The sequence below is a fragment of the Mytilus galloprovincialis genome, chromosome 12, assembly GCF_965363235.1.
Source record: "Mytilus galloprovincialis chromosome 12, xbMytGall1.hap1.1, whole genome shotgun sequence".
Taxonomy (NCBI): Eukaryota; Metazoa; Mollusca; class Bivalvia; order Mytilida; family Mytilidae; genus Mytilus; species Mytilus galloprovincialis.
In genome coordinates this window covers 599,660-618,129 of record NC_134849.1, presented here as the reverse complement: position 1 = coordinate 618,129, position 18,470 = coordinate 599,660, and positions in this window count along the sequence as shown.

Sequence of the window (18,470 nt, the reverse complement as noted above, 5' to 3'; positions counted from 1 at the left end):
TATTGTACTGAATTAATGACTACTTTACCATGATAAGTCAGGTCATCAGCGATAAGTTTTTGTCTTTAATATTTGATTTTTAAGCTAAACATTCCATATTGTACTGAATTAATGACTACTTTACCATGATAAGTCAGGTCATCAGCGATAAGTTTTTGTCTTTAATATTTGATTTTTAAGCTAAACATTCCATATTGTACTGAATTAATGACTACTTTACCATGATAAGTCAGGTCATCAGCGATAAGTTTTTGTCTTTAATATTTGATTTTTAAGCTAAACATTCCATATTGTACTGAATTAATGACTACTTTACCATGAACACAATTATACAATATTATGTTTATTGTTATGTTATTATTGATATTCCATTTGTTGTGTTGTTGGGTTACTGTCTAAATGCTAAATGTAGTAAGTTTTTTTTTCATAATGTCATTTTATGATTTGTTTCTTTTTAGTACATTTATTCCTGTTAGTTTTTTTACTGTACATTGATTACATAATATTCATTTACAGACTTTATAATTTAGATATTCTGTGAAACCGGAAATATCAGTTCAATTTGTTAAACTAAACTTCAATGCAATTATCAAGGAATGTTATATTATGGGAGAGAAGCATTCTAGTCTGTGTCAGCATAATTTGCTTGTAGTAATTTTTTATTTATTTTAGAAAAGAAGGATATTCATGTTTATATCATCATATGTTCAAAACTTTTTTTCATTTGAAAATATTTAAAATGAAATGGTTATTGAATTTCTAATATGTTTTCAAAATTGTTCATTTGTCAATGCTATAATTACTATCTGTGTTTTTCAAGACATGTATTTTAAAGACATATTTTACATATTTTTGTGCCTTCTTTAATGTGTTCTCCCTGTGTTCAACATGTTGTAAATCATATCTTTTTTTATATCATTTGTGTCCTAGATTTGCAGGACAATTTCCAAAAACTAATTTAAAGATATGAAGTAACCATTATCAAGGCATAATGTATTGATTAAATATGACTTACTTGTGTTGTCATATATTAAGATGTCTGTCTTTACTCTTTTGGAGTTATGTAATAACAGAATTTTTATTATTTTTTTTTTTTTTATATACAGAATTGTTTCCGTATGTCTAAGTAGCTATATATGGGGAGATTTTTTTTTTAATTGGCATATTTTGTAGTAGTTCCCATATACGTATTTCTACATGGCAACCTTATTCATTTTTGGAGTAATCTCCTCTGTAGCGCACTATTTTAAAGTAGCCGCTTTAAATATTTTAGAGTGATTGCTCTGTAGGAAATTATTTTCATTGTGACAGGTACAACTGTTTTGAGAATCGTCACTTTAGGAAATAAGTTTTCAAATTCATAGCTTTTAATATTTTTGAGAAACTCCTTATACCTAAACACTGATACATTCATTAAATTATTTCTTTGATTTCATTTGGACACCAATGTTGTTTTTTTTCAAATTTAAGGACCTTACTGTGTACTATCAAGTATTACCCAATAACTATAGGGTTATAACCTTTAAAAAAATGTAGGGTCTCTATAAGATTAGTTTAGGTACATATGTAGACCATATACAGTGAAAAGTTGTCATGTGAGCAACTCAGGCTCTGGAGCTTATAGATGAATTCCTGGTACAGTAATCACACAATCAATTTACAACTATTGTGATCAATGGATTCTGAAAGTTTTTATGTAATGATTATATATGAATTGAGAACTTTCAGTGAAAATATATACTGATTGTTACTATTCGTTATTGTTTTGAGTGATATATTGTTTATATTGTATCACATAATGTTTGTTGATATAATTATTAATAGAAGATCATTAGAATGAAATTATGTATTAGTGTTATAAGTATGTTTTTATTTCCTTCCTCCGTAAATTTATTTTCAATATAACAATAAGGTATTGTATGATTGCCAAAGAGACAATGTCCAACAGAGACCAAATGACAAGAATAAAAGAAAACTGTAGGTCAATTTGAGAGGATGTTTATAGGCTTTAGCCTGCTATCCAATAAATTTTAGTTATTTTCTGAATAAAATACAGTGATGGACTCAAGTGGGGAACCTGTACGCCCCCTTTGATTGGGAAAATAAATGTTTTTGGCATTAAGTAAAAAAAAATATGCCTATCTTTCGCTTAGCCCTATTCCTACAACTTCAGGCAATTACTCCCCCATTCCCTTGCCTCGATTCCTGGATCCACTCTTGGATAATGTTAAAATAAACTATAGGTCACTGTAAGGCCTCAACAATGAGCAAAACCCATACTATGCAGTAAGTTATAAAAGGTTCAGACATGACAGATCAACACAAAATTCCAAAAAGTATTTCAGAGTCATTTTTGATTGATTCACCCGTATTCCTTGGAAATGGCAAATTGGGAGATAGCATTCATTATTTATCTTAACTACGGCTGTAAACTTGATTTTTTTTGGGCTATATGTCAAAGGCGATTGCCACAGTACTTTTGAAAAAAGCCTGAAATTTTATGAAATCTGTTTTGGGACAATATCTTTAGAGCCATACATGTGATTCAGATCTTTACCTCTTTACCGATCTGTAGTATAATTCCAATCTTCCTTTGACAATGCCTGGTCCATATATGAAAGCATTGGTCAGTTTTGGGATTTTACGATTAGAAGTTAAACTAGACATTACAGTCTTTACTTCATCACAAAAGATGGGGGGGGGGGGGGATTGGAACAGTATCCAAGAAAAAAAGTTTCTTGTACGCAGTGTGACATATCCATAAAGATCACTACTTGATACATTTTATTAGAAGTTATACTAGACAATACAGTCTTCACTTCATCACAAAAGAGGGAGAAGAAAACAAAAAAGAACAGCACTCGAGACAAAAAAAAATGTTTCTTGTACGACATATCCATAAAGATCACAATTTGGCTTTTTCTCCTATGATGTATCGGTACTTTTTTTCTGAATAAATTTGGTTGGTAATTGTGAAGAGCTTTCCAGTTTATATTTAAATCAGTTATCAATGACAATGTCCTCGCATGACAGTTATCGTTTATAAAAGCAATGTGTACCGGACGAAGTTGATAAGGCAACAGGGAATTATGCAGATATATTACTAAGCAAAAGAACTAAACTTTAGATTAACGTTTAAAAGGCCCCATTGTGATATAGAGATGAAGAACAGCAATACAATCGCTATTCGTTTCTATTGGGTTTTGGCAGGTGCATTTAGTGATGATTTTATATGAGGCGAAGCGGTCTCAAGAGTAGTGGGTTCGTGTGGAATACGGGAGGTCAAGGGTTTGATCACTGGTCGGGTCAAACAAATGACTGTAAAATTGACCTTTGCTGCTTCCACATTAAGCACTCGGCATTTAATGGTAAACGCAAACACTGGTCTGCTTGGAGTCAGAATAATGTGTCCAGTAATGGTGGAATTTCATCCTGCGTATACTCTTTCCTTATGATCTAGCATGTTAACAACCGGGATCAACTTGTCAAACTGAGACTTCTATAACACATGTGCTATAATGATCTCAGTGTCAAAGCAGTACAAAGTAGGGTTTATATTCATATCACATTAACACGTTCTTGTCCTGATAAGAACGTAATATTCGTCACTGAACGCTAAACACTAATTCGTAATCACGAATAAATACACTATATTCTTTAAACTGGGGGTAGCTCTATCAACATCAAATAGCAAGGACTACGGATATGTATATTTAAAGTCGGGATAGCTCATTCATCAGCAAGGAATACGGGTATGGTATATTCAAACTCGGATTAGCTCATTTAACATTCAACAACACATGCTATAGGAATTAAATATTTAAACTCGAGGTTGCTCATGATCATTCAACATTCACCAACAAGGACAACGGGTATGGTATATTTAAACTCGTTATCACTTTTAACATTCAACAGTAATGACGGACATGGTATATTTGAACTCGAAGAGAAACGCCATGGTAAAAAAACGAAAAACGACGAATAGATAAACAACACTACACTACATAGAAAACTAAAGACTGATCGAGTTAGTGGTCATCCCTTTGGCAGCAGCACTGTTCAGCTTTTTTATTATGTGCTTTTATTTTACAATATATGGATTATATAAGCATAGAGGGCGATAAAGGGGGCGTTTTCTAGTTTTAGTACGTGAAATTCTGAGTTGAAATTTCAGGTATCGTCGTTGGTTGCTGTCTGCTACATTTATTTTATTTTCAGGATTTAGAGGACATCACATGACGGGCAAACATAAACGCGCGTAGCCGTGTAATGTAATGTAGATCACATCATGACGGACAAACGTAAACGCGCGTAGCCGTGTAGTGTAATGTAGAGCTCCCCTCGACTGAAAAAAAGTCAATGCGAGAAACCATGCAGTGCCATTTAGATCTCACCATGACAGAGAGATGTCAATGCGAGAAACCATGCAGTGCCATTTAGATCTCACCATGACAGAGAGATGGCAATGCGAGAAACCATGCAGTGCCATATAGATCTCACCATGACAGAGAGATGCCAATGCGAGAAACCATGCAGTGTCATTTAGATCTCACCATGACAGAGAGATGTCAATGCAAGTAGCCATGCAGTGCCATTTAGATCTCACCATGACAGAGAGATGTCAATGCGAGAAACCATGCAGTGCCATATAGATCTCACCATGACAGAGAGATGTCAATGCGAGAAACCATGCAGTGCCATTTAGATCTCACCATGACAGAGAAATGTCAATGCGAGAAACCATGCAGTGCCATTTAGATCTCACCATGACAGAGAGATGTCAATGCGAGAAACCATGCAGTGCCATATAGATCTCACCATGACAGAGAGATGCCAATGCGAGAAACCATGCAGTGTCATTTAGATCTCACCATGACAGAGAGATGTCAATGCAAGTAGCCATGCAGTGCCATTTAGATCTCACCATGACAGAGAGATGTTAATGCGAGAAACCATGCAGTGCCATATAGATCTCACCATGACAGAGATATGTCAATGCGAGAAACCATGCAGTGCCATTTAGATCTCACCATGACAGAGAAATGTCAATGCGAGAAACCATGCAGTGCCATTTAGATCTCACCATGACAGAGAGACGTCAATGCGAGAAACCATGCAATGCCATTTAGATCTCACCATGACAGAGAGATGTCAATGTAAGTAGCCATGCAGTGCTATTTAGATCTCACCATGACAGAGATATGTCAATGCAAGTAGCCATGCAGTGCCATTTAGATCTCATCATGACAGAGAGATGACAATGCAAGTAGCCATGCAGTACCATTTAGATCTCACCATGACAGAGAGATGTCAATGCAAGTAGCCATGAAGTGCCATTTAGATCTCACCATGACAGAGAGATGGCAATGCGAGAAACCATGCAGTGCCATTTAGATCCCACCATGACAGAGAGATGTCAATGCAAGTACCCATGAAGTGCCATTTAGATCTCACCATGACAGAGAGATGTCAATGCAAGTAGCCATGAAGTGACATTTAGATCTCACCATGACAGAGAGATGTCAATGCAAGTAGCCATGCAGTGCCATTTAGATCTCACCATGACAGAGAGATGTCAATGCGAGAAACCATGCAGTGCCATATAGATCTCACCATGACAGAGAGATGCCAATGCGAGAAACCATGCAGTGTCATTTAGATCTCACCATGACAGAGAGATGTCAATGCAAGTAGCCATGCAGTGCCATTTAGATCTCACCATGACAGAGAGATGTCAATGCGAGAAACCATGCAGTGCCATATAGATCTCACCATGACAGAGAGATGTCAATGCGAGAAACCATGCAGTGCCATTTAGATCTCACCATGACAGAGAAATGTCAATGCGAGAAACCATGCAGTGCCATTTAGATCTCACCATGACAGAGAGATGTCAATGCGAGAAACCATGCAGTGCCATATAGATCTCACCATGACAGAGAGATGCCAATGCGAGAAACCATGCAGTGTCATTTAGATCTCACCATGACAGAGAGATGTCAATGCAAGTAGCCATGCAGTGCCATTTAGATCTCACCATGACAGAGAGATGTCAATGCGAGAAACCATGCAGTGCCATATAGATCTCACCATGACAGAGATATGTCAATGCGAGAAACCATGCAGTGCCATTTAGATCTCACCATGACAGAGAAATGTCAATGCGAGAAACCATGCAGTGCCATTTAGATCTCACCATGACAGAGAGACGTCAATGCGAGAAACCATGCAATGCCATTTAGATCTCACCATGACAGAGAGATGTCAATGTAAGTAGCCATGCAGTGCTATTTAGATCTCACCATGACAGAGATATGTCAATGCAAGTAGCCATGCAGTGCCATTTAGATCTCATCATGACAGAGAGATGACAATGCAAGTAGCCATGCAGTACCATTTAGATCTCACCATGACAGAGAGATGTCAATGCAAGTAGCCATGAAGTGCCATTTAGATCTCACCATGACAGAGAGATGGCAATGCGAGAAACCATGCAGTGCCATTTAGATCCCACCATGACAGAGAGATGTCAATGCAAGTACCCATGAAGTGCCATTTAGATCTCACCATGACAGAGAGATGTCAATGCAAGTAGCCATGAAGTGACATTTAGATCTCACCATGACAGAGAGATGTCAATGCAAGTAGCCATGCAGTGCCATTTAGATCTCACCATGACAGAGAGATGTCAATGCGAGAAACCATGCAGTGCCATATAGATCTCACCATGACAGAGATATGTCAATGCGAGAAACCATGCAGTGCCATTTAGATCTCACCATGACAGAGAAATGTCAATGCGAGAAACCATGCAGTGCCATTTAGATCTCACCATGACAGAGAGACGTCAATGCGAGAAACCATGCAATGCCATTTAGATCTCACCATGACAGAGATATGTCAATGTAAGTAGCCATGCAGTGCTATTTAGATCTCACCATGACAGAGATATGTCAATGCAAGTAGCCATGCAGTGCCATTTAGATCTCACCATGACAGAGAGATGACAATGCAAGTAGCCATGCAGTACCATTTAGATCTCACCATGACAGAGAGATGTCAATGCAAGTAGCCATGAAGTGCCATTTAGATCTCACCATGACAGAGAGATGTCAATGCGAGAAACCATGCAGTGCCATTTAGATCTCACCATGACAGAGAGATGTCAATGCAGGTAGCCATGCAGTGCTATTTAGATCTCACAATGACAGAGAGATGTTAATGCAAGTAGCCATGCAGTGCCATTTAGATCTCACCATGACAGAGAGATGTCAATGCAAGTAGCCATGAAGTGCCATTTAGATCTTACCATGACAGAGAGATGTCAATGCAAGTAGCCATTAAGTGCCATGTAGATCTCACCATGACAGAGAGATGTCAATGCATGTAGCCATGAAGTGCCATTTAGATCTCACCATGACAGAGAGATGTCAATGCAAGTAGCCATGAAGTGCCATTTAGATCTCACCATGACATAGAGATGTCAATGCAAGTAGCCGTGTAATGTAATGTAGATCACATCATGACGGACAAACGTAAACGCGCGTAGCCGTGTAGTGTAATGTAGAGCTCCCCTCGACTGAAAAAAGTCAATGCAAGTAGCCATGAAGTGCCATTTATATCTCACCATGACAGAGAAATGTCAATGCGAGAAACCATGAAGTGCCATTTAGATCTCACCATGACAGAGAGATGTCAATTCAAGTAGCCATGAAGTGCCATTTAGATCTCACCATAACAGAGAGATGCCAATGCAAGTAGCCATGAAGTGCCATTTAGATCTCACCATGACAGAGAGATGTCAATGTACGTAGCCATGACGTGCCATTTACATCTCACCATGACAGAGAGATGTCAATGCAAGTAGCCATGAAGTGATAAGTAAAGTGTCCAGCAGTCATTTGAAATGTTCAAGAGTCTGTATATGTGTCCACTAGTATATCTACAACGTGTCGACAAGTCTGTTTATGTAACCACCGGTCTGATTACGTGTCCACCAGTCTGTTTGTAAACATGTCAACCAGTCTATCCACATGTCCACGAATCTGTTTCTGTATCCAGTAGTCTGTTTTCGTATCCACCAGTCTGTATATGAGTCTACAAGTCTGTTAACGTGTCCACCAATCTGTCTACATTTCCACCGGTCTGTTTACGTGTCCGACAGTCTATCTTCATGTTCACAAGTTTGTCTACATGTTTATATGTGTTCACTAGTCTATCTACATATTCACCCGTCTGTTAACGTGTCCACAAGTCTGTTTATGTGTCCACAAGTCTGTTAACGTGTCCACCAATCTGTCTACATTTCCACCGGTCTGTTTACGTGTCCTCTAGTCTATCTACATGTTCACAAGTTTGTCTACATGTTCACAAATTTGTCTACATGTTCAACAGCAATGACGGACATGGTATATTTGAACTCGAAGAGAAACGCCATGGTAAAAAAACGAAAAACGATGAATAGATAAACAACACTACACTACAGAGACTAAAGACTGATCGAGTTAGTGGTCATCCCTTTGGCATCAGCACTGTTCAGCTTTTTTATTATGTGCTTTCATTTTACAATATATGATGTATATAAGCATAGAGGGCGATAAAGGGGGCGTTTTCTAGTTTTAGTACGTGAAATTCTGAGTTGAAATTTCAGGTATCGTCGTTGGTTGGTGTCTGCTACATTTATTTTATTTTCAGGATGTTGATTTTTTCGTTTGATTAGTTTCACAATTTTGTCTTTCCGGGACACTTCTTTAGCTTGCTTCGCGGTTTAGGTGTTGTTCATTGTTGAAGGCCTTATGGCGGCCTTAAGTTGTGTAAATTCATGTCCATTGGTCTCTATATAGCTAGCGGATAGTTGTCTTAATTGCAATCATATCACAAACACATGTGTCTGCAACACGTCAGCCTATCTTGTCAATGTGTTGTTCGTTGTTGTTTTTTTTTCTTTTTTGTACGCCTATTTTTTGGAGGAGTCGAATATTGGTGATTTCTATTAACTTTTTGTTTTTCAGTATACACGCAATTGCATGCAGTATTTGAGCCCATCCCCTTTTTCTCAGTCATGAGCAAGTGGTTTAAAATTATCCATATAATGTTTTCTGATTACGTGTTTTTTTCAAGACATTAAGGTTTACCACGCCATTTGCGAATTTACGTATTTTTGCAAGAAATTTAAAGAACTTTGAGTGCATTATAATGGCAATGACAAAATATTCGTAGTATTAATTAGCACGGACAATTGTCAAATTTTAAACGCTGATCAATGAAAAACAACTGTTTTCATGAATGGCGGATTTGTGTTTCAGATACATGTATACGAATAAAGTTGCCACAATGTGAAAGGTGTAAAATAGTAAAAAAATGTAAAACAAATTATATATAGAACTGAAAACGTTGTGAAGTATTTCCTCCTTTTCCAACAACCGGGAAAATAATGACGTAGATGTAAGCAACACTAAGTCACTGTACAGCTTCAACAATGAGTAAAACCCATACTGTATAGTAAGTTATAATGAGACAACTATCCACCAGAGAACAAATAACGTAGATGTAATAAAACAATAGGTCACCGTATACAGCTTCAACAATGAGTAAAACCCATACTGTATAGTAAGTTATAATGAGACAACTATCAACCAGAGAACAAATGACGTAGATGTTAGCAACACTAGGTCAGTGTACAGCTTCAACAATCAGTAAAACCCATACTGTATAGTAATTATAATGAGACAACTATCCACCACAGAACAATGACGTAGATGTAATAAAACAATAGGTCACCGTATACAGCTTCAACAATGAGTAAAACCCATACTGTATAGTAAGTTATAATGAGACAACTATCAACCAGAGAACAATGACGTAGATGCTAGCAAAAATAGGTCACGGTACAGCTTCAACAATTAGTAAAACCCATACTGTATAGTAAGTTATAATGAGACAAATATCCACAAGAGAACAAATGACGTAAATCTAATCAACAATAAGCCACCGTACAGCTTCAACAATGAGTAAAACCCATACTGTATAGTAAGTTATAATGTGACATCTATCCACCAGATAACAAATGACGTAGATGTTAGCAACAATAGGTCACCGTACAGCTTCAACAATGAGTAAAACCCATACTGTATAGTAAGTTATAATGAGACAACTTTCCATCAGAGAACAAATGACGTAGATGTAAGCAACAATAGGTCATCGTACGGCTTCAACAATGAGTAAAACCCATACTGTATAGTAAGTTATAATGAGACAACTATCCATCAGAGAACAAATGACGTAGATGTAAGCAACAATAGGTCACCGTACAACTGCAACAATAAGTAAAACCCATACTGTATAGTAAGTTATAATGAGACATCTATCCACCAGATAACAAATGACGTAGATGTTAGCAACAATAGGTCACCGTACAGCTTCAACAATGAGTAAAACCCATACTGTATAGTAAGTTATAATGAAACAACTATCCACCAGATAACAAATGACGTAGATGTAAGCAATGATAGGTCACCGTACAGCTTCAACAATGAGTAAAACCCATACTGTATAGTAAGTTATAATGAGACAACTATCCACCAGAGAACAAATGGCGTAGATGTAAGCAATTATAAATCACCGTACAGCTTCAACAATCAGTAAAACCCATACTGTATAGTAAGTTATAATGAGACATCTATCCACCAGATAACAAATGACGTAGATGTTAGCAACAATAGGTCACCGTACAGCTTCAACAATCAGTAAAACCCATACTGTATAGTAAGTTATAATGAGACAACTATCCACACGAGAACAAATGACGTAGATGTAAGCAACAATAGATCACCGTACAGCTTCAACAATGAGTAAAACCAATACTGTATAGTAAGTTATAATGAGACATCTATCCACCATATAACAAATGATGTAGATGTAAGCAACAATAGGTCACCGTACAGCTTCAACAATGAGTAAAACCCATACTGTATAGTAAATTATAATGACACAACTATCCACCAGAGAACAAATGACGTAGATGTTAGCAACAATAGGTCACCGTACAGCTTCAACAATGAGTAAAACCCATACTGTATAGTAAGTTATAATGAGACATCTATCCACCAGATAACAAATGACGTAGATATTAGCAACAATAAGTCACCGTATACAGCTTCAACAATGAGTAAAACCCATACTGTATAGTAAGTTATAATGAGACATCTATCCACCAGAGAACAAATGACGTAGATGTTAGCAACAATAGGTCACCGTACAGCTTCAACAATGAGTAAAACCCATACTGTATAGTAAATTATAATCAGACATCTATCCACCAGATAACAAATGACGTAGATGTAATCAACAATAGGTCACCGTATACAGCTTCAACAATGAGTAAAACCCATACTGTATAGTAAGTTATAATGAGACATCTATCCACCAGAGAACAAATGACGTAGATATTAGCAACAATAAGTCACCGTACAGCTTCAACAATGATTAAAACCCATACTGTATAGTAAATTATAATCAGACATCTATCCACCAGATAACAAATGACGTAGATGTAATCAACAATAGGTCACCGTACAGCTTCAACAATGATTAAAACCCATACTGTATAGTAAATTATAATCAGACATCTATCCACCAGATAACAAATGACGTAGATGTAATCAACAATAGGTCACCGTATACAGCTTCAACAATGAGTAAAACCCATACTGTATAGTTAGTTATAATAAGACAACTATCCACCACAAAACAAATGACGTAGATGTAAGCAACAATAGGTCACTGTACAACTGCAACAATAAGTAAAACCCATACTGTATAGTAAGTTATAATGAGACAACTATCACATGTATCAACCAGAGGACAATGACGTAGATGTAAGCAACAAAGGTCACTCTACAGCTTCAATAATGAGTAAAACCCATACTGTATAGTAAGTTATAATGAGACAACTATCCACCGGAGAACAAATGACGTAGATGTAATCAACAATAGGTCACCGTACAGCTTCAACAATGAGTAAAACCCATACTGTATAGTAAGTTATAATAAGACAACTATCCACCAGAGAAAAAATGCCGTAGATGATATCAACAAACGGTCACCGTACAGCTTTAACAATGAGTAAAACACATACTGTATAGTAAGTTATAATGAGACCACTCTCCACCAGACAACAAATGACGTAGATGTAAGCAACAATGGGTCACCGTATAGCTTCAATAATGAGTAAAACCCATACTGTATAGTAAACTATAATGAGAAAACTATCCACCAGAGAATAAATGACGTAGATGTAAGTAACAATAGGTCACTGTACAGCTTCAACAATGAGTAAAACCCATACTGTATAGTAAGTTATAATGAGACAACTATCCACCAGAGAACAAATGACGTAGATGTAGTCAACAATAGGTCACTGTACAGCTTCAACAATGAGTAAAACCCATACTGTATAGTAAGTTATAATGAGACAACTATCATACAGAGAACAAATGACGTAGATGTAATCAACAACAGGTCACCGTACAGCTTCAACAATGAGTAAAACCCATACTGTATAGTAAGTTATAATAAGACAACTATCCACCAGAGAAAAAATGCCGTAGATGATATCAACAAACGGTCACTGTACAGCTTTAACAATGAATAAAACACATACTGTATAGTAAGTTATAATGAGACCACTATCCACCAGACAACAAATGACGTAGATGTAAGCAACAATGGGTCACCGTATAGCTTCAATAATGAGTAAAACCCATACTTTATAGTAAACTATAATGAGAAAACTATCCACCAGAGAATAAATGACGTAGATGTAAGTAACTATAGGTCACTGTACAGCTTCAACAATGAGTAAAACCCATACTGTATAGTAAGTTATAATGAGACAACTGTCCACCAGAGAACAAATGACATAGATGTAAGCAACAATAGGTCACTGTACAGCTTCAATAATGAGTAAAACCCATACTGTATAATAAGTTATAATGACACAACTATCCACCAGAGAACAAATGACGTAGATGTTAGCAACAATAGTTCACCGTACAGCTTCAACAATGAGTAAAACCTATACTGTATAGTAAGTTATAATGAGACAACTATCCACCAGAAAACAAATGACGTAGATGTAGTCAACAATAGATCACTGTACAGCTTCAACAATGAGTAAAACCCATACTGTATAGTAAGTTATAATGAGACAACTATCCACCAGACAACAAATGACGTAGATGTTAGCAACAATAAGTCACCGTACAGATTCAACAATGAATAAAACCCATACTGTATAGTAAGTTATAATGAGACAACTATCCACCAGAAAACAAAAGACGTAGATGTAGTCAACAATAGGTCACTGTACAGCTTCAACAATGAGTAAAACCCATACTGTATAGTAAGTTATAATGAGACAACTATCCATCAGAGAAAAAATGCCGTAGATGATATTAACAAAAGGTCACCGTACAGCTTTAACAATGAGTAAAAACCATACTGTATAGTAAGTTATAATGAGACTACTATCCACCAGACAACACATGACGTAGATGTAAGCAGTAATGCGATACCGTACAGCTTCAATAATGAGTAAAACCCATACTGTATAGTAAGCTATAATGAGACAACTATCCACCAGAGAACAAATGACGTAGATGTAAGTAACAATAGGTCACTGTACAGCTTCAACAATGAGTAAAAACCATACTGTATAGTAGGTTATAATGAGACAACTATCCACCAGAGAACAAATGACGTAGATGTAAGCAACAGTAGGTTATCGTACAGCGTGAAAAATGAGTAAAACCAATACTGTACGGTAAGGTATAATGAGACAACTATCCACCAGAGAACAAATGAAGTAGATATAATCAACAATAGGTCACTGTACAGCTTCAACAATGAGTAAAACCCATACTGTATAGTAAGTTATAATGAGACAACTCTCCACCAGAGAACAAATGAACTAGATGTAAGCAACAGTGGATCACCGTACAGCTTCAACAATGAGTAAAACCCATACTGTATAGTAAGCTATAATGAGACAACTATCCACCAGAGAACAAATGACGTAGATGTAACCAATAATAAGTCACTCTACAGCTTCAACAATGAGTAAAACCCATACTGTATAGTAAGTTATAATGAGACAACTTTCCATGAGGGAACAAATGACGTAGATGTAATCAACAAAAGGTCAACGTACGGCTTCAACAATGAGTAAAACCCATACTGTATAGTAAGTTATAATGAGACCACTATCCACCAGACAACAAATGACGTAGATGTAAGCAACAATGGGTCACCGTACAGCTTCAATAATGAGTAAAACCCATACTGTCTAATTAGTTATAATGAGACAACTATCCACCAGAGAATAAATGACGTAGATGTAAGTAACAATAGGTCACTGTACAGCTTCAACAATGAGTAAAACCCATACTGTATAGTAAGCTATAAAGAGACAACTATCCACAAGAGAACAAATGACGTAGATGTAAGCAACATTAGGTTACCGTACAGCTTCAACAATGAGTAAAACCAATACTGTGCAGTAAGTTATAATGAAACAACTATCCATCAGAGAACAAATGACGTAGATGTAAGCAACAGTAGGTTACCGTACAGCTTCAACAATGAGTAAAACCAATACTGTACAGTAAGGTATAATGAGACAACTATCCACCAGAGAACAAATGAAGTAGATATAGTCAACAATAGGTCACTGTACAGCTTCAACAATGAGTAAAACTCATACTGTATAGTAAGTTTTAATGAGACAACTCTCCACCAGAGAACAAATGACATAGTTGTAAGCAACAATGGGTCACCGTACAGCTTCAATAATGAGTAAAACCCATACTGTATAGTAAGCTGTAATGAGACAACTATCCACCAGAGAACAAATGACGTAGATGTAATCAACAATACTGTGGATTCATTTATTTTCGTGGGTATCAATTTTCGTGGATTAAGAAAATCTTGCATGTTCGTGGATATATAATTTCGTGGTTTTGCTGAAGTTTGTATACAAGCCTATATAAAAGTTTGTATTCGTTGAAAATTTAATTTCGTGGTTCTGCTGTACCCACGAAATCCACGAAAATTGCTATCCAACGAATAATAATGAATCCAGAGTAGGTCACTCTACAGCTTTAGCAATGAGTAAAACCAATACTGTATAGTAAGTTATAATAAGACAACATTCACCAGGAAAACATGGCATAAATGTAAGCAACGATAGGTCGACGTACAGCTTCAACAATGAATAAAACCCATACTGTATAGTAAGTTATAATTGAACAACTATCAACCAGAGAACAAATGACGTAGATGTAAGCAACAGTAGGTTACCGTACAGCTTCAACAATGAGTAAAACCAATACTGTACAGTAAGTTATAATGAGACAGCTATCCACAAGAGAACAAATGACGTAGATGTAAGCAACAGTAAGTTACCGTACAGCTTCAACAATGAGTTAAATTCATACTGTACAGTAAGTTATAATGAGACAACTCTCCACCAGAGAACAAATGACGTAGATGTAAGCAACAATGGGTCACAGTACAGCTTCAATAATGAGTAAAACCCATACTGTATAGTAAGCTATAATGAGACAACTATCCATCGTAGAACAAATGAAGTAGATGTAAACAACAATATGTCACTGTACAGCTTCAACAATGAGTAAAACCCATACTGTATAGTAAGTTATAATGAGACAATCTCTCCACCAGAGAACAAATGACGTATATGTAATCAACAATAGGTCACTCTACAGCTTCAACAATGAGTAAAACCATACTGTATAGTAAGTTATAATGAGAAAACTATCCACCAGAGAACAAATGACGTAGATGTAAGCAACAAAAGGTCACCGTACAACTTCAACAATGAGTAAAACCCATACTGTATAGTAAGTTATAATGAGACAACTATCCACCAGGAAAAAATGACGTAAATGTAAGCAACGATAGGTCACCGTACAGTTTCAACAATGAATAAAACCCATACTGTATAATAAGCTATAATGAGACAACTATCCACCAGAGAACAAATGACGTAGATATAAGCAACAATAGGTCACTGTACAGCTTCAACAATGAGTAAAACCATACCGTATAGCAAGCTATAACGAGACAATTATCCACCAGAGAACAAATGACGTAGAAATAAGCAACAATAGGTTACTGTACGGCTTCAACAAAGAGTAAAACCCATACTGTATAGTAAGTTATAATGAGACAACTATCCACCAGACAACAAATGACGTAGAAGTAAGCAACAATGGGTCACAATATAGCTTCAATAATGAGTAAAACCCATACTGTATAGTAAGCTATAATGAGAAAACTATCCACCAGAGAATAAATGACGTAGATGTAAGTAACAATAGGTTATTGTACAGCTTCAACAATGAGTAAAACCCATACTGTATAGTAAGTTATAATGAGACAACTATCCACCAGAAAACAAAAGACGTAGATGTAGTCAACAATAGGTCACTGTACAGCTTCAACAATGAGTAAAACCCATACTGTATAGTAAGTTATAATGAGACAATCTCTCCACCAGAGAACAAATGACGTAGATGTAATCAACAAAAGGTCAACGTACGGCTTCAACAATGAGTAAAACCCATACTGTATAGTAAGTTATAATGGGACAACTATCAACCAGAGAACAAATGACGTAGATGTAATCAACAACAGGGCACCGTACAGCTTCAACAATGAAGAAAACCCATACTGTATAGTAAGTTATATTAAGACAACTATCCACCAGAGAAAAAATGCCGTAGATGATATCAACAAAAGGTCACCGTACAGCTTTAACAATGAGTAAAACCCATACTGTATAGTAAGTTATAATGAGACAACTATCCACCAGACAACAAATGACGTAGATGTAAACAACAATGGGTCACCGTACAGCTTCAATAATGAGTAAAACCCATACTGTATAGTAAGCTATAATGAGACAACTATCCACCAGAGAATAAATGACGTAGATGTAAGTAACAATAGGTCACTGTACAGCTTCAGCAATGAGGAAAAACCATACTGTAAAGTAAGTTATAATGAGACAACTATCCACCAGAGAACAAATGAACTAGATGTAAGCAAAAGTAGGTTACCGTACAGCTTCAACAATGAGTAAAACCAATACTGTACAGTAAGTTATAATGAGACAACTATCCACCAGAGAACAAATGACGTAGATGTAAGCAACAGTAGGTTACCTTACAGCTTCAACAATGAGTAAAACCAATACTGTACAGTAAGGTTTAATGAGACAACTATCCACCAGAGAACAAATGAACTAGATGTAAGCAACAATGGGTCACCGTACAGCTTCAATAATGAGTAAAACCCATACTGTATAGTAAGTTATAATGAGACAACTATCCACCAGAGAACAAATGACGTAGATGTAAGCAACAATAGGTCACTGTACAGCTTGAACAATGAGTAAAACCCATACTGCATAGTAAGTTATAATAAGACAACTATCCACCAGAGAACAAATGACATAGATGTAAGCAACAGTAGGTTACCGTACAGCTTCAACAATGAGTAAAACCCATACTGTATAGTAAGTTATAATGAGACAACTCTCCAACAGAGAACAAATGAACTAGATGTAAGCAACAATGGGTCACCGTACAGCTTCAATAATGAGTAAAACCCATACTGTATAGTAAGCTATAATGATACAACTATCCACCAGAGAACAAATGACGTAGATGTAATCAACAATAGGTCACTCTACAGCTTCAACAATGAGTAAAACCCATACTGTATAGTAAGTTATAATGAAACAACTATCCACCAGAGAACAAATGACGTAGATATTAGCAACAATAGGTCACCGTACAGCTTCAACAATGAGTAAAACCCGTACTGTATAGTAAGTTATAATGAGACAACTATCCACCAGAAAACAAATGACGTAGATGTAATCAACAATAGGTCACTCTACAGCTTCAACAATGAGTAAAACCCATACTGTATAGTAAGTTATAATGAGACAACTATTTACCAGAGAACAAATGACGTAGATGTAATCAACAATAGGTCACCTTACAGCTTCAACAATGAGTAAAACCAATACTGTATAGTAAGTTATAATGAGACAACTATCCACCAGAGAACAAATGACGTAGATGTAATCAACAATAGGTCACCGTACAATTTCAACAATGAGTAAAACCCATACTGTATAGTAAGTTATAATGATACAACTATCCACCAGAAAACAAATGACGTAGATGTAATCAACAATAGGTCACTCTACAGCTTCAACAATGAGTAAAACCTATACTGTATAGTAAGTTATAATGAGACAACTATCCACCAGAGAAAAAATGCCGTAGATGTTAGCAGCAATAGGTCACCGTTCAGATTCAACAATGAATAAAACCCATACTGTATAGTAAGTTATAATGAGACAACTATCCACCAGA